The 19,801-nt window shown below is 52.3% G+C and overlaps 1 protein-coding gene across 1 annotated transcript in view; it reads right to left on the reverse strand.

Annotated features, from left to right (window-relative positions):
- The window catches only part of LOC141055666 (farnesyl pyrophosphate synthase-like), a 128,502-nt gene that overhangs the window by 39,835 nt on the left and 68,866 nt on the right, over positions 1 to 19,801 (reverse strand). The gene's annotated exons all lie outside the window — the stretch shown is intronic.

The following is a 19,801-nucleotide window of genomic DNA, read 5'->3' on the forward strand; positions in this document are numbered from 1 at the left end:
GTATGTGTGTGCTCCACAGGAGAGGAGCTGCACCAGAGCGGAGGCACTGCTGTACTGACTGCTGTATGTGTGTGCTCCACAGGAGAGGAGCTGCACCAGAGCGGAGGCACTGCTGTACTGACTGCTGTATGTGTGTGCTCCACAGGAGAGGAGCTGCACCAGAGCGGGGGCACTGCTGTACTGCCTGCTGTATGTGTGTGCTCCACAGGAGAGGAGCTGACCAGAGCGGGGGCACTGCTGTACTGACTGCTGTATGTGTGTGCTCCACAGGAGAGGAGCTGACCAGAGCGGGGGCACTGCTGTACTGACTGCTGTATGTGTGTACTCCACAGGAGAGGAGCTGCACCAGAGCAGGGGTACTGCTGTACTGACTGCTGTATGTGTGTGCTCCACAGGAGAGGAGCTGACCAGAGCGGGGGCACTGCTGTACTGACTGCTGTATGTGTGTACTCCACAGGAGAGGAGCTGCACCAGAGCGGAGGCACTGCTGTACTGACTGCTGTGTATGTGTGTGCTCCACAGGAGAGGAGCTGCACCATTGCGGGGGCACTGCTGTACTGACTGCTGTATGTGTGTGCTCCACAGAAGAGGAGCTGCACCAGAGCGGTGGCACTGCTGTACTGACTGCTGTATGTGTGTGCTCCACAGGAGAGGAGCTGCACCAGAGCGGTGGCACAGCTGGACTGACTGCTGTATGTGTGTGCTCCACAGGAGAGGAGCTGCAGCAGAGCGGGGGCACAGCTGTACTGACTGCTGTATGTGTCTGCTCCAGAGGAGAGGAGCTGCACCAGAGCGGAGGCACTGCTGTACTGACTGCTGTATGTATGTGCTCAACAGGAGAGGAGCTGCACCAGAGCAGGGGCACTGCTGTACTGACTGCTGTATGTGTGTGCTCCACAGGAGAGGAGCTGCACCAGAGCGGAGGCACTGCTGTACTGACTGCTGTATGTGTGTGCTCCACAGGAGAGGAGCTGCACCAGAGCGGGGGCACTGCTGTACTGCCTGCTGTATGAGCGTGCTCCACAGCAGAGGAGCTGCACCAGAGCGGGTCACTGCTGTACTGACTGCTGTATGTGTGTGCTCCACAGGAGAGGAGCTGCACCAGAGCGGGGGCACTGCTGTACTGACTGCTGTATGTGTGTGCTCCACAGGAGAGGAGCTGCACCAGAGCGGAGGCACTGCTGTACTGACTGCTGTATGTGTGTGCTCCACAGGAGAGGAGCTGCACCAGAGCGGAGGCACTGCTGTACTGACTGCTGTATGTGTGTGCTCCACAGGAGAGGAGCTGCACCAGAGCGGAGGCACTGCTGTACTGACTGCTGTATGTGTGTGCTCCACAGGAGAGGAGCTGCACCAGAGTGGAGGCACTGCTGTACTGACTGCTGTATGTGTGTGCTCCACAGGAGAGGAGCTGCACCAGAGCGGAGGCACTGCTGTACTGACTGCTGTGTGTGCTCCACAGGAGAGGAGCTGCACCAGAGCGGAGGCACTGCTGTACTGACTGCTGTATGTGTGTGCTCCACAGGAGAGGAGCTGCACCAGAGCGGAGGCACTGCTGTACTGTCTGCTGTGTGTGCTCCACAGGAGAGGAGCTGCACCAGTGCGGGGGCACTGCTGTACTGACTGCTGTATGTGTGTGCTCCACAGGAGAGGAGCTGCACCAGAGCGGAGGCACTGCTCTATGTGTGTGCTCCACAGGAGAGGAGCTGCACCAGAGCGGGTCACTGCTGTACTGACTGCTGTATGTGTGTACTCCACAGGAGAGCAGCTGCACCAGAGCGGGGGCACTGCTGGACTGACTGCTGTATGTGTGTACTCCACAGGAGAGGAGCTGCACCAGAGCGGGGGCACTGCTGTACTGACTGCTGTATGTGTGTGCTCCACAGGAGAGGAGCTGCACCAGAGCGGGTCATTGCTGTACTGACTGCTGTATGTGTGTGCTCCACAGGAGAGGAGCTGCACCAGAGCGGGGGCACAGCTGTACTGACTGCTGTATGTGTGTGCTCCACAGGAGAGGAGCTGCACCAGAGCAGGGGCACTGCTGTACTGACTGCTGTATGTGTGTGCTCCACAGGAGAGGAGCTGCACCAGAGCGGGGGCACTGCTGTACTGACTGCTGTGTGTGCTCCATAGGAGAGGAGCTGCACCAGAGCGGAGGCACTGCTCTATGTGTGTGCTCCACAGGAGAGGAGCTGCACCAGAGCGGGGGCACTGCTGTACTGACTGCTGTATGTGTGTGCTCCACAGGAGAGGAGCTTTACCAGAGCCGGTGCACTGCTGTACTGACTGCTGTATGTGTGTGCTCCACAGGAGAGGAGCTGCACCAGAGCGGAGGCACTGCTGTATGTGTGTGCTCCACAGGAGAGGAGCTGCACCAGAGCGGGGGCACTGCTGGACTGACTGCTGTATGTGGGTGCTCCACAGGAGAGGAGTTGCACCAGAGCGGGGGCACTGCTGTACTGACTGCTGTATGTCTGCTCCACAGGAGAGGAGCTGCAACAGAGCGGGGGCACAGCTGTACTGACTGCTGTATGTGTCTGCTCCACAGGAGAGGAGCTGCACCAGAGTGGGAACTGCTGTACTGACTGCTGTGTGTGCTCCACAGGAGAGGAGCTGCACCAGAGCGGGGGCACTGCTGTACTGACTGCTGTGTGTGCTCCACAGGAGAGGAGCTGCACCAGAGCGGGGGCACTGCTGTACTGACTGCTGTGTGTGCTCCACAGGAGAGGAGCTGCACCAGAGCGGGGGCACTGCTGTACTGACTGCTGTATGTGTGTGCTCCACAGAAGAGGAGCTGCACGTGTGTACTCCACAGGAGAGGAGCTGCACCAGAGCGGGGGCACTGCTGTACTGACTGCTGTATGTGTGTGCTCGACAGGAGAGGAGCTGCACCAGAGCGGGGGCACTGCTGTACTGACTGCTGTGTGTGCTCCACAGGAGAGGAGCTGCACCAGAGCAGGGGCACTGCTGTATGTGTGTGCTCCACAGAAGAGGAGCTGCACGTGTGTACTCCACAGGAGAGGAGCTGCACCAGAGCGGGGGCACTGCTGAACTGACTGCTGTATGTGTCTGTTTAGAGGAGAGGAGCTGCACCAGAGCAGAGGCACTGCTATACTGACTGCTGTATGTGTCTGTTTAGAGAAGAGGAGCTGCACAAGAGCGGAGGCACTGCTGTACTGACTGCTGTATGTGTGTGCTCCACAGGAGAGGAGCTGCACCAGAGCTGGGGCACTGCTGTACTGACTGCTGTATGTGTGTGCTCCACAGGAGAGGAGCTGCACCAGAGCGGAGGCACTGCTCTATGTGTGTGCTCAACAGGAGAGGAGCTGCACCAGAGCGGGGGCACTGCTGTACTGACTGCTGTATGTGTGTGTTCCACAGGAGAGGAGCTGCACCAGAGCGGGGGAACTGCTGTACTGACTGCTGTATGTGTGTGCTCCACAGGAGAGGAGCTGCACCAGAGCGGGGGCACAGCTGTACTGACTGCTGTATGTGTGTGTGCTCCACAGGAGAGGAGCTGCACCTGAGCGGAGGCACTGCTGTACGTGTGTGCTCCACTGGAGAGGAGCTGCACCAGAGCGGAGGCACTGCTGTACTGACTACTGTATTTGTGTGCTCCACAGGAGAGGAGCTGCACCAGAGCGGGGGCACTGCTGTACTGACTGCTGTATGTGTGTGCTCCACAGGAGAGGAGCTGCACCAGAGCGGAGGCACTGCTGTACGTGTGTGCTCAACAGGAGAGGAGCTGCACCAAAGCGGGGGCACTGCTGTACTGACTGCTGTATGTGTGTGCTCCACAGGAGAGGAGCTGCACCAGAGCGAGGGCACTGCTGGACTGACTGCTGTATGTGGGTGCTCCACAGGAGAGGAGCTGCACCAGAGCGGGGGCACTGCTGTACTGACTGCTGTATGTCTGCTCTACAGGAGAGGAGCTGCACCAGATTGGGTCACTGCTGTATGTGTGTGCTCCACAGGAGAGGAGCTGCACCAGAGCAGGGGCACTGCTGTACTGACTGCTGTATGTGTGTGCTCCACAGAAGAGGAGCTGCACGTGTGTACTCCACAGGAGAGGAGCTGCACCAGAGCGGGGGCACTGCTGTACTGACTGCTGTATGTTTGTGCTCCAGAGGAGAGGAGCTGCATCAGAGCGGGGGCACTGCTGTACTGACTGCTGTGTGTGCTCCACAGGAGAGGAGCTGCACCAGAGCGGGGGCACTGCTGTACTGACTGCTGTATGTGTGTGCTCCACAGAAGAGGAGCTGCACGTGTGTACTCCACAGGAGAGGAGCTGCACCAGAGCGGGGGCACTGCTGTACTGACTGCTGTATGTGTGTGCTCGACAGGAGAGGAGCTGCACCAGAGCGGGGGCACTGCTGTACTGACTGCTGTGTGTGCTCCACAGGAGAGGAGCTGCACCAGAGCAGGGGCACTGCTGTATGTGTGTGCTCCACAGAAGAGGAGCTGCACGTGTGTACTCCACAGGAGAGGAGCTGCACCAGAGCGGGGGCACTGCTGAACTGACTGCTGTATGTGTCTGTTTAGAGGAGAGGAGCTGCACCAGAGCAGAGGCACTGCTATACTGACTGCTGTATGTGTCTGTTTAGAGAAGAGGAGCTGCACAAGAGCGGAGGCACTGCTGTACTGACTGCTGTATGTGTGTGCTCCACAGGAGAGGAGCTGCACCAGAGCTGGGGCACTGCTGTACTGACTGCTGTGTGTGCTCCACAGGAGAGGAGCTGCACCAGAGCGGAGGCACTGCTCTATGTGTGTGCTCAACAGGAGAGGAGCTGCACCAGAGCGGGGGCACTGCTGTACTGACTGCTGTATGTGTGTGTTCCACAGGAGAGGAGCTGCACCAGAGCGGGGGAACTGCTGTACTGACTGCTGTATGTGTGTGCTCCACAGGAGAGGAGCTGCACCAGAGCGGGGGCACAGCTGTACTGACTGCTGTATGTGTGTGTGCTCCACAGGAGAGGAGCTGCACCTGAGCCGAGGCACTGCTGTACGTGTGTGCTCCACAGGAGAGGAGCTGCACCAGAGCGGAGGCACTGCTGTACTGACTACTGTGTGTGCTCCACAGGAGAGGAGCTGCACCAGAGCGGGGGCACTGCTGTACTGACTGCTGTATGTGTGTGCTCCACAGAAGAGGAGCTGCACGTGTGTACTCCACAGGAGAGGAGCTGCACCAGAGCGGGGGCACTGCTGTACTGACTGCTGTATGTGTGTGCTCGACAGGAGAGGAGCTGCACCAGAGCGGGGGCACTGCTGTACTGACTGCTGTGTGTGCTCCACAGGAGAGGAGCTGCACCAGAGCAGGGGCACTGCTGTATGTGTGTGCTCCACAGAAGAGGAGCTGCACGTGTGTACTCCACAGGAGAGGAGCTGCACCAGAGCGGGGGCACTGCTGAACTGACTGCTGTATGTGTCTGTTTAGAGGAGAGGAGCTGCACCAGAGCAGAGGCACTGCTGTACTGACTGCTGTATGTGTCTGTTTAGAGAAGAGGAGCTGCACAAGAGCGGAGGCACTGCTGTACTGACTGCTGTATGTGTGTGCTCCACAGGAGAGGAGCTGCACCAGAGCTGGGGCACTGCTGTACTGACTGCTGTGTGTGCTCCACAGGAGAGGAGCTGCACCAGAGCGGAGGCACTGCTCTATGTGTGTGCTCAACAGGAGAGGAGCTGCACCAGAGCGGGGGCACTGCTGTACTGACTGCTGTATGTGTGTGTTCCACAGGAGAGGAGCTGCACCAGAGCGGGGGAACTGCTGTACTGACTGCTGTATGTGTGTGCTCCACAGGAGAGGAGCTGCACCAGAGCGGGGGCACAGCTGTACTGACTGCTGTATGTGTGTGTGCTCCACAGGAGAGGAGCTGCACCTGAGCGGAGGCACTGCTGTACGTGTGTGCTCCACAGGAGAGGAGCTGCACCAGAGCGGAGGCACTGCTGTACTGACTACTGTATTTGTGTGCTCCACAGGAGAGGAGCTGCACCAGAGCGGGGGCACTGCTGTACTGACTGCTGTATGTGTGTGCTCCACAGGAGAGGAGCTGCACCAGAGCGGAGGCACTGCTGTACGTGTGTGCTCAACAGGAGAGGAGCTGCACCAAAGCGGGGGCACTGCTGTACTGACTGCTGTATGTGTGTGCTCCACAGGAGAGGAGCTGCACCAGAGCGAGGGCACTGCTGGACTGACTGCTGTATGTGGGTGCTCCACAGGAGAGGAGCTGCACCAGAGCGGGGGCACTGCTGTACTGACTGCTGTATGTCTGCTCTACAGGAGAGGAGCTGCACCAGATTGGGTCACTGCTGTATGTGTGTGCTCCACAGGAGAGGAGCTGCACCAGAGCAGGGGCACTGCTGTACTGACTGCTGTATGTGTGTGCTCCACAGAAGAGGAGCTGCACGTGTGTACTCCACAGGAGAGGAGCTGCACCAGAGCGGGGGCACTGCTGTACTGACTGCTGTATGTTTGTGCTCCAGAGGAGAGGAGCTGCATCAGAGCGGGGGCACTGCTGTACTGACTGCTGTGTGTGCTCCACAGGAGAGGAGCTGCACCAGAGCGGGGGCACTGCTGTACTGACTGCTGTATGTGTGTGCTCCACAGAAGAGGAGCTGCACGTGTGTACTCCACAGGAGAGGAGCTGCACCAGAGCGGGGGCACTGCTGTACTGACTGCTGTATGTGTGTGCTCGACAGGAGAGGAGCTGCACCAGAGCGGGGGCACTGCTGTACTGACTGCTGTGTGTGCTCCACAGGAGAGGAGCTGCACCAGAGCAGGGGCACTGCTGTATGTGTGTGCTCCACAGAAGAGGAGCTGCACGTGTGTACTCCACAGGAGAGGAGCTGCACCAGAGCGGGGGCACTGCTGAACTGACTGCTGTATGTGTCTGTTTAGAGGAGAGGAGCTGCACCAGAGCAGAGGCACTGCTATACTGACTGCTGTATGTGTCTGTTTAGAGAAGAGGAGCTGCACAAGAGCGGAGGCACTGCTGTACTGACTGCTGTATGTGTGTGCTCCACAGGAGAGGAGCTGCACCAGAGCTGGGGCACTGCTGTACTGACTGCTGTGTGTGCTCCACAGGAGAGGAGCTGCACCAGAGCGGAGGCACTGCTCTATGTGTGTGCTCAACAGGAGAGGAGCTGCACCAGAGCGGGGGCACTGCTGTACTGACTGCTGTATGTGTGTGTTCCACAGGAGAGGAGCTGCACCAGAGCGGGGGAACTGCTGTACTGACTGCTGTATGTGTGTGCTCCACAGGAGAGGAGCTGCACCAGAGCGGGGGCACAGCTGTACTGACTGCTGTATGTGTGTGTGCTCCACAGGAGAGGAGCTGCACCTGAGCCGAGGCACTGCTGTACGTGTGTGCTCCACAGGAGAGGAGCTGCACCAGAGCGGAGGCACTGCTGTACTGACTACTGTATTTGTGTGCTCCACAGGAGAGGAGCTGCACCAGAGCGGGGGCACTGCTGTACTGACTGCTGTATGTGTGTGCTCCACAGGAGAGGAGCTGCACCAGAGCGGAGGCACTGCTGTACGTGTGTGCTCAACAGGAGAGGAGCTGCACCAAAGCGGGGGCACTGCTGTACTGACTGCTGTATGTGTGTGCTCCACAGGAGAGGAGCTGCACCAGAGCGAGGGCACTGCTGGACTGACTGCTGTATGTGGGTGCTCCACAGGAGAGGAGCTGCACCAGAGCGGGGGCACTGCTGTACTGACTGCTGTATGTCTGCTCCACAGGAGAGGAGCTGCACCAGATTGGGTCACTGCTGTATGTGTGTGCTCCACAGGAGAGGAGCTGCACCAGAGCAGGGGCACTGCTGTACTGACTGCTGTATGTGTGTGCTCCACAGAAGAGGAGCTGCACGTGTGTACTCCACAGGAGAGGAGCTGCACCAGAGCGGGGGCACTGCTGTACTGACTGCTGTATGTTTGTGCTCCAGAGGAGAGGAGCTGCATCAGAGCTGAGGCACTGCTGTACTGACTGCTGTATGTGTGTGCTCCACAGGAGAGGCACTGCTCTGTGTGTGCTCAACAGGAGAGGAGCTGCACCAGAGCAGGGGCGCTGCTGTACTGACTGCTGTATGTGTGTGTGCTCCACAGGAGAGGAGCTGCACCAGAGCGGAGGCACTGCTGTACTGACTGCTGTATGTGTGTGCTCCACAGGAGAGGAGCTGCACCAGAGCGGGGGCACTGCTGTACTGACTGCTGTATGTGTGTGCTCCACAGGATAGGAGCTGCACCAGAGCGGAGGCACTGCTGTATGTGTGTGCTCAACAGGAGAGGAGCTGCACCAAAGCGGGGGCACTGCTGTACTGACTGCTGTATGTCTGCTCCACAGGAGAGGAGCATCACCAGAGCGGGACACAGCTATACTGACTGCTGTATGTGTCTGCTCCAGAGGAGAGGAGCTGCACCAGAGCGGGGGCACTGCTGTACTGACTGCTGTGTGTGCTCCACAGGAGAGGAGCTGCACTAGAGCGGGGGCACTGCTGAACTGACTGCTGTATGTGTCTGTTTAGAGGAGAGGAGCTGCACCAGAGCAGAGGCACTGCTATACTGACTGCTGTATGTGTCTGTTTAGAGAAGAGGAGCTGCACAAGAGCGGAGGCACTGCTGTACTGACTGCTGTATGTTTGTGCTCCACAGGAGAGGAGCTGCACCAGAGCGGGTCACTGCTGTATGTGTGTGCTCCACAGGAGAGGAGCTGCACCAGAGCGGGGGCACTGCTGTACTGACTGCTGTGTGTGCTCCACAGGAGAGGAGCTACATCAGAGCGGAGGCACTGCTGTATGTGTGTGCTCAACAGGAGAGGAGCTGCACCAGAGCAGGGGCACTGCTGTACTGACTGCTGTATGTGTGTGTGTGTGTGCTCCACAGGAGAGGAGCTGCACCAGAGCGGAGGCAGTGCTGTACTGACTGCTGTGTATGTGTGTGCTCCACAGGAGAGGAGCTGCACCAGAGCGGAGGCACTGCTGTACTCACTGCTGTATGTGTGTACTCCACAGGAGAGGAGCTGCACCAGAGCGGAGGCACTGCTGTACTGACTGCTGTATGTGTGTGCTCCACAGGAGAGGAGCTGCACCAGAGCGGGGGCACTGCTGGACTGACTGCTGTATGTGTGTGCTCCACAGGAGAGGAGCTGCACCAGAGCGGAGGCACTGCTGTACTGACTGCTGTATGTGTGTACTCCACAGGAGAGGAGCTGCACCAGAGCGGGGGTACTGCTGTACTGACTGCTGTATGTGTGTGCTCCACAGGAGAGGAGCTGCACCAGAGCGGTGGCACTGCTGGACTGACTGCTGTATGTGTGTGTGCTCCACAGGAGAGGAGCTGCACCAGAGCGGAGGCACTGCTGTACTGACTGCTGTATGTGTGTGCTCCACAGGAGAGCAGCTGCACCAGAGCGGGGGCACTGCTGTACTGACTGCTGTATGTGTGTGCTCCACAGGAGAGGAGCTGCAACAGAGCGGGGGCACTGCTGTACTGACTGCTGTATGTGTGTGCTCCACAGGAGAGGAGCTGCACCAGAGCGGGGGCACTGCTGTATGTGTGTGCTCCACAGGAGAGGAGCTGCACCAGAGCGGAGGCACTGCTGTACTGACTGCTGTATGTGTGTGCTCCACAGGAGAGGAGCTGCACCAGAGCGGAGGCACTGCTGTACTGACTGCTGTATGTGTGTGCTCCACAGGAGAGCAGCTGCACCAGAGCGGGGGCACTGCTGTACTGACTGCTGTATGTGTGTTCTCCACAGGAGAGCAGCTGCACCAGAGCGGGGGCACTGCTGTACTGACTGCTGTATGTGTGTGCTCCACAGGAGAGGAGCTGCAACAGAGCGGAGGCAGTGCTGTACTGACTGCTGTATGTGTGTGCTCCACAGGAGAGGAGCTGCAACAGAGCGGGGGCACTGCTGTACTGACTGCTGTATGTGTGTGCTCCACAGGAGAGCAGCTGCACCAGAGCGGGGGCACTGCTGTACTGACTGCTGTATGTGTGTGCTCCACAGGAGAGGAGCTGCACCAGAGCGGAGGCACTGCTGTACTGACTGCTGTATGTGTGTGCTCCACAGGAGAGCAGCTGCACCAGAGCGGTGGCACTGCTGGACTGACTGCTGTATGTGTGTGCTCCACAGGAGAGGAGCTGCAGCAGAGCGGGTGCACAGCTGTACTGACTGCTGTATGTGTCTGCTCCAGAGGAGAGGAGCTGCACCAGATCGGAGGCACTGCTGTACTGACTGCTGTATGTGTGTGCTCAACAGGAGAGGAGCTGCACCAGAGCGGGGGCACTGCTGTACTGACTGCTGTATGTGTGTGCTCCACAGGAGAGGAGCTGCACCAGAGCAGGGGCACTGCTGTACTGACTGCTGTATGTGTGTGCTCCACAGGAGAGGAGCTGCACCAGAGCGGGGCACTGCTGGACTGACGGCTGTATGTGTGTGCTCCACAGGAGAGGAGCTGCACCAGAGCGGGGGCACTGCTGTACTGCCTGCTGTATGTGTGCTGCACAGGAGAGGAGCTGCACCAGAGCGGAGGCACTGCTGGACTGACTGCTGTATGTGTGTGCTCCACAGGAGAGGAGCTGCACCAGAGCGGGGGCACTGCTGTACTGCCTGCTGTATGTGTGCTGCACAGAGGAGCTGCACCAGAGCGGAGGCACTGCTGTACTGACTGCTGTATGTGTGTGCTCCACAGGAGAGGAGCTGCACCAGAGCTGGGCCACTGCTGTACTGCCTGCTGTATGTGTGCTGCACAGGAGAGGAGCTGCACCAGAGCGGAGGCACTGCTGTACTGACTGCTGTATGTGTGTGCTCCACAGGAGAGGAGCTGCACCAGAGTGGAGGCACTGCTGTACTGACTGCTGTATGTGTGTGCTCCACAGGAGAGGAGCTGCACCAGAGCTGGGGCACTGCTGTACTGCCTGCTGTATGTGTGCTGCACAGGAGAGGAGCTGCACCAGAGCGGAGGCACTGCTGGACTGACTGCTGTATGTGTGTGCTCCACAGGAGAGGAGCTGCACCAGAGTGGAGGCACTGCTGTATGTGTGTGCTCAACAGGAGAGGAGCTGCACCAAAGCGGGTGCAGTAATAAGGACACATACGGCATGATGTGCACATTAGGGTGATGACTATTTTAAAAATTTTGCAAAACGAAAATGAAACCCCTTACATTGGAACAATTCCATACAAATGACATTAGTTTATCAAATTTGTAAAATATTCAAAAAAGTTCCCCCTCTTTTTCATTTCAAAATTTAAAAAAAAAAGATTTTTCATGTTTTAATTTTAATCTATAAAGAAAATATCTTTCTAAGTTGTAACAAAAAGTGGTATTTTATTCACATCTAGAACATTCTGGAATTTTAAAAATATTTTGTAATTTAGTATTATCTTTTCATTTTCAGTGCAAAGCTTCAAGTTTTACGATCAAGAAGTGCAGGACAGGTCATTCAGAAAAGGTCTTCTGGAAATTCCAGCAATAGTGTAAAGGCAAACAGGTCTATCTGGACGAGGAATCTGCCCTCCTATTCTCAACATAAAAGGGGTCCAAGTATTCCATATGTTGAAAAGCTCTCCAATCTCACGCGGATGCCAACGAACTGCCAAATTCTTGGAAACTTCAGTTTTCTGTTCAACAGCGAGAAACAGCGACTGGATCGAATAAAAAATATGATAATGGATATAGAATTGCTCTGGAGGGAAACTCTAGACTTCCCACTTTTATCCAGTGCACTCATCAGAAAGAAACTCAATCGTCTGATTGATCTAAATGACAAAAACAAAAAGAAACCTTCTGATAAATTCACTGCAACACTTTCTCAGTTATTTGATGTCACCAACGTTAATGGAGAATGGAAAAACTCGGAGGATAAAGAGCTCTACCTGAGGCAAGTTGAGAGTGGAGGCAAGGTTGGTTTTTCGACGCTCAAAATAGCTCCTTTGGAATCAATTCATCCAAGAAAACGAATCCGACTATCAATATTTCAAGCTCAAGCCAGCACTTCGCAATCGCAACCCTCTGAATCTTTACCCGAGACTCCAAAGCCAACCTCTTCTTCCGCGTCATCTTCTCCTGAACGCACACCGAAATACAAAAGAGTAAGCACTACAACAGCGAGTTTACTGGTACTGAAAAACAACATTTCTACACATAAAGCAAATAAAGTGCTTGCAACCATTGCTGAACAAGGTCATGATGTACCGGTCCCAAGTCAGTCGGGTGTCTGGAGACGAACAATCTCAGAAGGACACAAAATGAAAACCAAAATTTTTGAAAAACTTCAAATCAAAAATCCCTATTGTCTCCACTTTGATGGTAAAAGAATCCAAGAGGAAGAGTATCAAGTAGTTCTGCTGAAAAATACCACAACCGAAATCAAACTCAGTATTCTGAAATGTGAGAATGGTTCTGCCACAGCTGTTCACAAGGAACTACATCAGCTAATTGATGAATACGACGCGTGGGAAAATATTCGCATGATAATCTGTGACACGGCAGCAGTAAATACTGGCCGTTTGAACAGGATTGTAACGCTGATACAGGATGATGTCTTGAGAAAGGGCTTTCAGAAGCCACAATACATTGGCTGTCAACACCATGTACTCGACCTCCTACTGAAGCACGTCATGAATTTCCTTATTCCAGAGTCAACGAAGAAACCAGAACTCTATTTCTTCATTGACAAATTAACAGAAAACTATGCCTCACTTCAGATTGATTACCACCAAGTTGCAACAGATGATGTCAACACAGGCGAGAATCCTGGATGGCGAGATGATTTCAAGTTCTTATATGAACTATGTCAGGCATATCGTCATTACAAAACAACATCACGTTGGCCTCGAATCAGTTGGAAGAAACTCCCAAACCTGCACATGGCAAGATGGAACTCGCGAGCCGTATATGCTGTTATAGCATTTTTTCTGATACCAGAGTGGCGCCGCGTCCTCGGTATAGCATGCGACTTCATCTGCTATGAATGGGCAAATGCCTGGTTCCAGTCGCAACACTACAACGAAGCATCCTTCAATGAACTGTTAACCTCACTCACCAAGACACAGTGCAAGTAGGCAATTAAGTGTTTGAAGGCGCACTGGTTGGTCGAGGAGTCATTAATTGACATTCCCAGATCTAACCAAAATGCTGAACATGCTGTAAAACTGATGGAGGAACTACATGCGAAATCGAAAAAAATTGAATTTTTGAATCTAAAATTCATAGGAAAAAATAATTTTTAAACACTTCTTTTGTACATATTGTACTTATAATTAACTGTTTTATACCGTATTTGTTAAAAAACGAATAATAGAAGTTGCTTAGTTATTACTATTATCGTTTCAATAATGCAAAATTGCATGTCCTTTTTTGGGGGAAAAAACTATTTTTGCCTTATTTCATTTGAATGAAATGGGGAACTTTTTGTAAAAAACAAAAAAAGCAATACTTATTCTTAAATAACCCATAAAAGTTCCTCCATAGCACATGGTTTCATATAAAAAAAATTTTTGTCATTACACTAGTACATCACCCAGCTTTGCACATAGACTTGCCTCTGCACCTCGCATTCACATGGTATGCCTTTCAGCTAATCCCAGCTTACCCCAGAGCTATTTACCTTTATTTACCTTGTTTACTCTGGCTGGATCATATGCATCTGGTCCACTCTTAATTGTCTGACCTAGATGAGCAGAGACCACTCCTCTCTGCTTCACACTTGAATGCACTTAGTTGTACATATATTGCATAGCTCAAGTCTGTATAGACTTCAGTCTGCAGTGTGATTCCTATAAGTGTGTTCTAGAAGTGTGAAGATAAATTTTAGAATTAAAACCAGAATGAAACTGAAGGTAACTGTACAGTCACTGTAAACAATGTTTGTTTTCACTTTCACTCCTATAATCCTTCACTTTCTGCTAATTCCCCTAATCCTAGTAAGGAACTGTTCATCTCTTCAGTCCTCCCCATACACCTCACCTCCTCCTCAAAACTGTTCCTTAACATACAATCCTCTGTCTCCAAACACAGACAGCCCCCTCATTCCCTCGCCTGCTCCCACCTGCTAACACTTTCTCTGCTCCTTCTCACTGCTGGTGATATCTCTCCAAATCCTGGTCCTCCTCACCACATTCCCACAGTCATTTCTACCTCCCATCCACGCTCTATCACAACCTTCCATAACCACTCCAACCTTATACCCATTCACCCAGCCACCGCTTCCCCAGTCCCACTAACAGGAGCTCTGTGGAACGCTCGCTCTGTCTTCAACAAGCTTTCCTACATCCATGATCTTTTTGTTACTACCAAACTTTCCTTCCTCGCCATCACCGAAACCTGGCTCACCCCTTCTGACACAGCCTCTCCTGCTGCACTTTCCTATGGTGGCTTCCACCTTTCTCACACCCCCCGCCCCAGCAGCAAACATGACAGAGGAGTTGGTTTTCTCCTGTCAGGTACCTGCTCCTTCACCCCAATCCCACTGCCACCCTCTGTTACCCTCCCTTCCTTTGAGGTGCACTCTGTGCGCATCTACTCCCCCTCCAACCGGCTGTCATCTACCGCCCCCCAGGGCCAGCCACCACCTTCTTTGACCACTTCACCACCTGGCTACTTCATTTCCTTTCCGCGGACATCCCTACTATCATCATGGGCGACTTCAACATCCCCATTGACACTTCCCTCTCAGCTTTCACTAAACTTCTATCTCTCACTTCCTCCTTCGGCCTCACTCAATGGTCTTCTACAGCCACCCACAAAGATGGCCACACACTGGACCTCATCTTCACCCGCCTCTGCTCCCTATCTAACCTCTCTAACTCACCTCTTCCTCTCTGACCACAACCTTCTCACATTCTCTTCCCTCTCCACTCCATGTCTACAATCCCCACCCCACAAACTTTCACACCCTCGCAGAAATCTTAAACATCTTGATCTACACTCATTCTCTGAATCCCTCCTCCCTCTCACAGATATAAGTTCCTTACACAATGCGGATGACGCTGCTTCTCTATATAACACCACAATAGCTGTAGCTTTGGAATCTGCTGCCCCACTTACACATACCAAAACTCGCAAAATCAACAGACAGCCCTGGCACACCAGCCTGACCAAAGAGCTGAGGCGAGCTTCCAGGGCTGCTGAGCGCAGTTGGAAAAGATCCCACTCCACCGAGCACTTCATCGCATTCAAACAGTCCCTCACTACTATCAAGACCACACTCGCCACAGCTAAGCAAACCTACTTCTCATCTCTCATATCCTCCCTGTCTCACAACCCTAAACAGTTATTCAACACCTTCAATTCTCTCCTCCCTCCCCACTCATCTCAGCTGAAGACTTTGCCTCATTTTTCAAGCAGAAGATTGATAACATCAGAGACAGTTTTGGTCAACAACCCCCAGAGCCCCTCCTCCCGACTTCCCAGCCCTCCACAACCAACTTCTCCACCATTACAGAAGATCGACTCTCTATTCTCAAGATCACATCTCACCACCTGTGCACTTGACCAGATCCCATCCCACACCTCACCACAGTCTTCATCCCAACCCTAACCCATCTCTTCAACCTATCGCTAACAACTGGTGTTTTTCCCTCAAGCTTTAACCCCTTAACAACCGCCAATACGCCTTTTAACGGCGGTAATTAATGGTACTAAAACCACAGCGCCGTGAGCTGTGATTTAAGTGAATAGTGCCCCCCAGTGTCGGATTTTCTCTGGGGTCTCGGCTGCCAGGGGTAGCCGAGACCCCAGAGAACATGAATCGGTCGGTTTTAACCGACCCCCGCTTTTGCAATCGCCGTTATTAACTATAACGGCGACCGCAAAAAAAAAAAGCCGCGATTTTACATTTAATTTCTCTCTCCTCTGATGTGATCACACATCAGAGGAGAGAGAAATAGGGTCCCCGATCCCCCCCGGTACCTCTCCGTGGCCCTCCATCCCCTCCCGGTGGTCCCACGTCCCGCCGGCATCCTCCGATGGGCGCCGCCATCTTGAACATGGCGGGCGCATGCGCAGTGCGCCCGCCGGGAATCTGCCGGCTCCAGCTGGCAGATTCCATTCATTATTTTGATCATTATGATAAACGATCATAGTGATCCAAATAAAAAAAATAGTACATAACCCCCCCGTTTATCACTCCCTTATATAGGCCAATATAATGAAATAAAGAAAATATTTTTTTTTTCAGTTTTCCATTAGGGTTAGGGTTGGGCTAGGGTTAGGGTTGTGCTAGGGTTAGGGCTCGGGTCACGGCTAGGGTTAGAATTAGGGTTAGGGTGAACTAGGGTTAGGGTTGGGATTAGGGTTAGGGGTGTGTTGGGGTTAGGGTTGGAGCAAGAATTGAGGGGTTTCCACTATTTGCCAACTTTGGGGGTCTAAAAATTGGGGTCTAAAAAATCACTTTTGTGGAAATAAAAAAAGACTTTTTATTTTCACGGCTCTGCGTTTATAAACTTTTGTGAAGCGCTTGGGGGTTCAAAGTGCTCACCACACATCTAGATAAGTTCCTTAGGGGGTCTAATTTCCAAAATGGGGTCACTTACGGGGGGTTTCCACTGTTTAGGCTCATCAGGGGCTCTGCAAGCGCAACATGATGCCCGCAGACCATTCCATCAAAGTCTGCATTCCAAAATGGCACTCCTTCCCTTCCGAGCTCTCCCATGCACCCAAACAGTGGTTCCCCCCCCACATATGGGGTATCGGCGTACTCAGGACAAATCGCATAACAGTGTGGGTATGATTTCTCCTGTTACCCTTGTAAAAATAAAAATTTGGGGGCAAAAAGATCATTTTTGTGGAAAAAAAATGGATTTTTTTTATTTTCACGGCTCTACGTTATAAACTTCTGTGCAGCCCTTGGGGGTTCAAAGTGCTCACCACACATCTAGATAAGTTCCTTAATGGGTCTAGTTTCCAAAATGGGGTCATTTGTTGACGGTTTCCACTGTTTAGGCACATTAAGGTCTCTCCGAACGCAACATGGCATCCGATCTCAATTCCAGCCAATTCTGCGTTGAAAAAGTCAAACGGCGCTCCATCCCTTGCGAGCTCTGCCGTGTGCTGAAAAAGTGGTTTACCCCCACATATGGGGTATCGGCGTATTCAGGAGAAATTGTACAACAAATTTTGTGGTTGATTTTCTCTTTTAACACTTGTGAAAATAAAAAAAATTGGTTCTGAAGTAAATTTTTTGCAAAAAAAAGTTAAATGTTAATTTTTTTCCTTCCATATTGCTTTAGTTCCTGTGAAGCACTTAAAGGGTTAATAAACTTCTTGAATGTGGTTTTGAGCACCTTGAGGGGTCTAGTGTTTAGAATGGTGCCACTTTTGGGTATTTTCTGTCATGTACACCCCTCAAAATTACTTTAAATATGATGTGGTCCCTGAAAAAAATGGTTTTGTAAATTTTGTTGCAAAAATGAGAAATCGCTGGTCAACTTTTAACCCTTATAACTTCCGAACAAAAAAAAATTTTGCTTCCAAAATTGTGCTGATGTAAAGTAGACATGTGGGAAATGTTATTTATTAAGAAATTTGTGTGACACATCTCTCTGATTTAAGGGCATAAAAATTTAAAGTTTTAAAATTGCAAAATTTTCAAAATTTTCGCCATATTTCTGTTTTTTTCATAAATAAACACAAGACTTATCGAAGAAATTTTACCACTAACATGAAGTACAATATGTGATGATAAAACAGTCTTAGAATCAGCGGGATCCATTAAAGCGTTCCAGAGTTATAACCTCATAAAGGGACAGTGGTCAGAATTGTAAAAATTGGCCTGGTCATTAAGCTGCAAACTGGCTCTGTCGCTAAGGGGTTAAACATGCCTCCATCACACCTATCCTCAAAAAGCCATCCTCTGTATCTAGCTATCACCCTATATCACTTCTCCCCTATGCCTCCAAGCTACTGGAACAACACGTCTACCTTGAACTGTCCTCCCATCTCTCTTCTTGCTCCCTCTTCGACCGCTTACAATCTGGCTTCCAGTCACACCACTCCACTGAAACTGCCCTTACTAAGGTCACCAATGACCTCTTAACCGCCAAGAGCAAGCGACACTACTCTGTCCTCCTCCTCCTGGACCTGTCGGCTGCCTTTGACACAGTGGACCATTCCCTATTATTACAGACCCTCTCATCCCTTGGCCTCACAGACTTGACCCTATCCTGGATCTCATGATACCCACAAGGTTCAATCCTAGGACCCCTGCTCTTCTCCATTTACACCTTTGGCCTGGGACAGCCGATAGAATCTCATGGCTTTCAGTATCATCTCTATGCTGATGACACACGGATCAACATCTCTGGACCAGATATCACCTCCCTACTAACCAGAATCCCTCAATGTCTGTCCACTATTTCATCCTTCTCCGCTAGATTTCTGAAACTTAACATGGACAAAACAGAATTCATCATCTTTCCCCCATCTCACGTGACCCCCCCAACAAACCTATCCATTACAGTAAATGGCTGCCCACTCTCCCCAGTCCCACAAGCTCGCTGCCTCGGGGTAATCCTTGACGCTGATCTCTCCTTCAAACCACATATCCAAGCCCTTTCCACTTTCTGCCGACTTCAACTCAAAAATATTTCACGAATCCGTTCATTTCTCAACCAAAAATCTGCAAAAACCCTAGTCCATGCCCTCATCATCTCTCGCCTTGACTACTGCAACCTCCTGCTCTGTGGCCTCCCCTCGAACACTCTCGCACCCCTCCAATCTATTCTAAACTCTGCTGCCCGACTAATCTACCTGTCCCCCTGCTATTCCCCAGCTTCTCCCCTCTGTCAATTCCTTCACTGGCTCCCCATTGCCCAGAGACTCCAGTACAAAAGCCAAACCATGTCATACAAAGCCATCCACAACCTGTCTCCTCCATACATCTGTGACCTCGTCTCCCGGTACTTTCCTGCAAGCAACCTCCAATCCTCACAAGATCTCCTTCTCTACTCCCCTCTTATCTCTTCTTCCCACAATCGCATACAAGATTTCTCTCGCGCATCACCCCTACTCTGGAACTCTCTACCACAACATATCAGACTCTCACCTACCATCGAAACCTTCAAAAAGAGCCTGAAGACCCACCTCTTCCGACAAGCCTATAACCTGCAGTAACCACCGATCGACCAAAACGCTGCAGGACCAGCTCTACCCTCGCCTACTGTATTCTCACCCACCCTTTGTAGATTGTGAGCCCTCGCGGGCAGGGTCCTCTCTCCTCCTGTACCAGTTATGACTTGTATTGTTTAACATTATTGTACTTGTTTTTATTATGTATACCCCTCCTTACATGTAAAGCGCCATGGAATAAATGGCGCTATAACAATAAATAATAATAATACGGCAGAGGTTCAGTATTGGGGTGTAGTAATAAGGACACATATGGCAGAGGCTCAGTATTGGGGTATCGGGTGTAGGAATAAGGACACATACGGCAGAGGCTCAGTATTGGGGTATCGGGTGTAGTAATAAGGACACAAACGGCAGAGGCTCAGTATTGGGGTATCGGGTGTAGTAATAAGGACACATACGGCAGAGGCTCAGTATTGGGATATCAGGTGTAGTAATAAGGACACATACGGCAGAGGCTCAATATTGGGGTATCGGGTGTAGTAATATGGACACATACGGCAGAGGCTCAATAATGGGGTATCGGGTGTAGTAATAAGGACACATATGGCAGAGGCTCAGTATTGGGGTGTAGTAATAAGGACACATACGTCAGAGGCTCAGTATTGGGGTATCGGGTGTAGTAATAAGGACACATGCGGTAGAGGCGCAGTTTTGGGGTATCGGGTGCAGT

This window comes from Dendrobates tinctorius, unplaced genomic scaffold (assembly GCF_039654945.1).
Source record: "Dendrobates tinctorius isolate UK_male_01 unplaced genomic scaffold, ASM3965494v1 ptg000189l, whole genome shotgun sequence".
Lineage (NCBI taxonomy): Eukaryota > Metazoa > Chordata > Amphibia > Anura > Dendrobatidae > Dendrobates > Dendrobates tinctorius.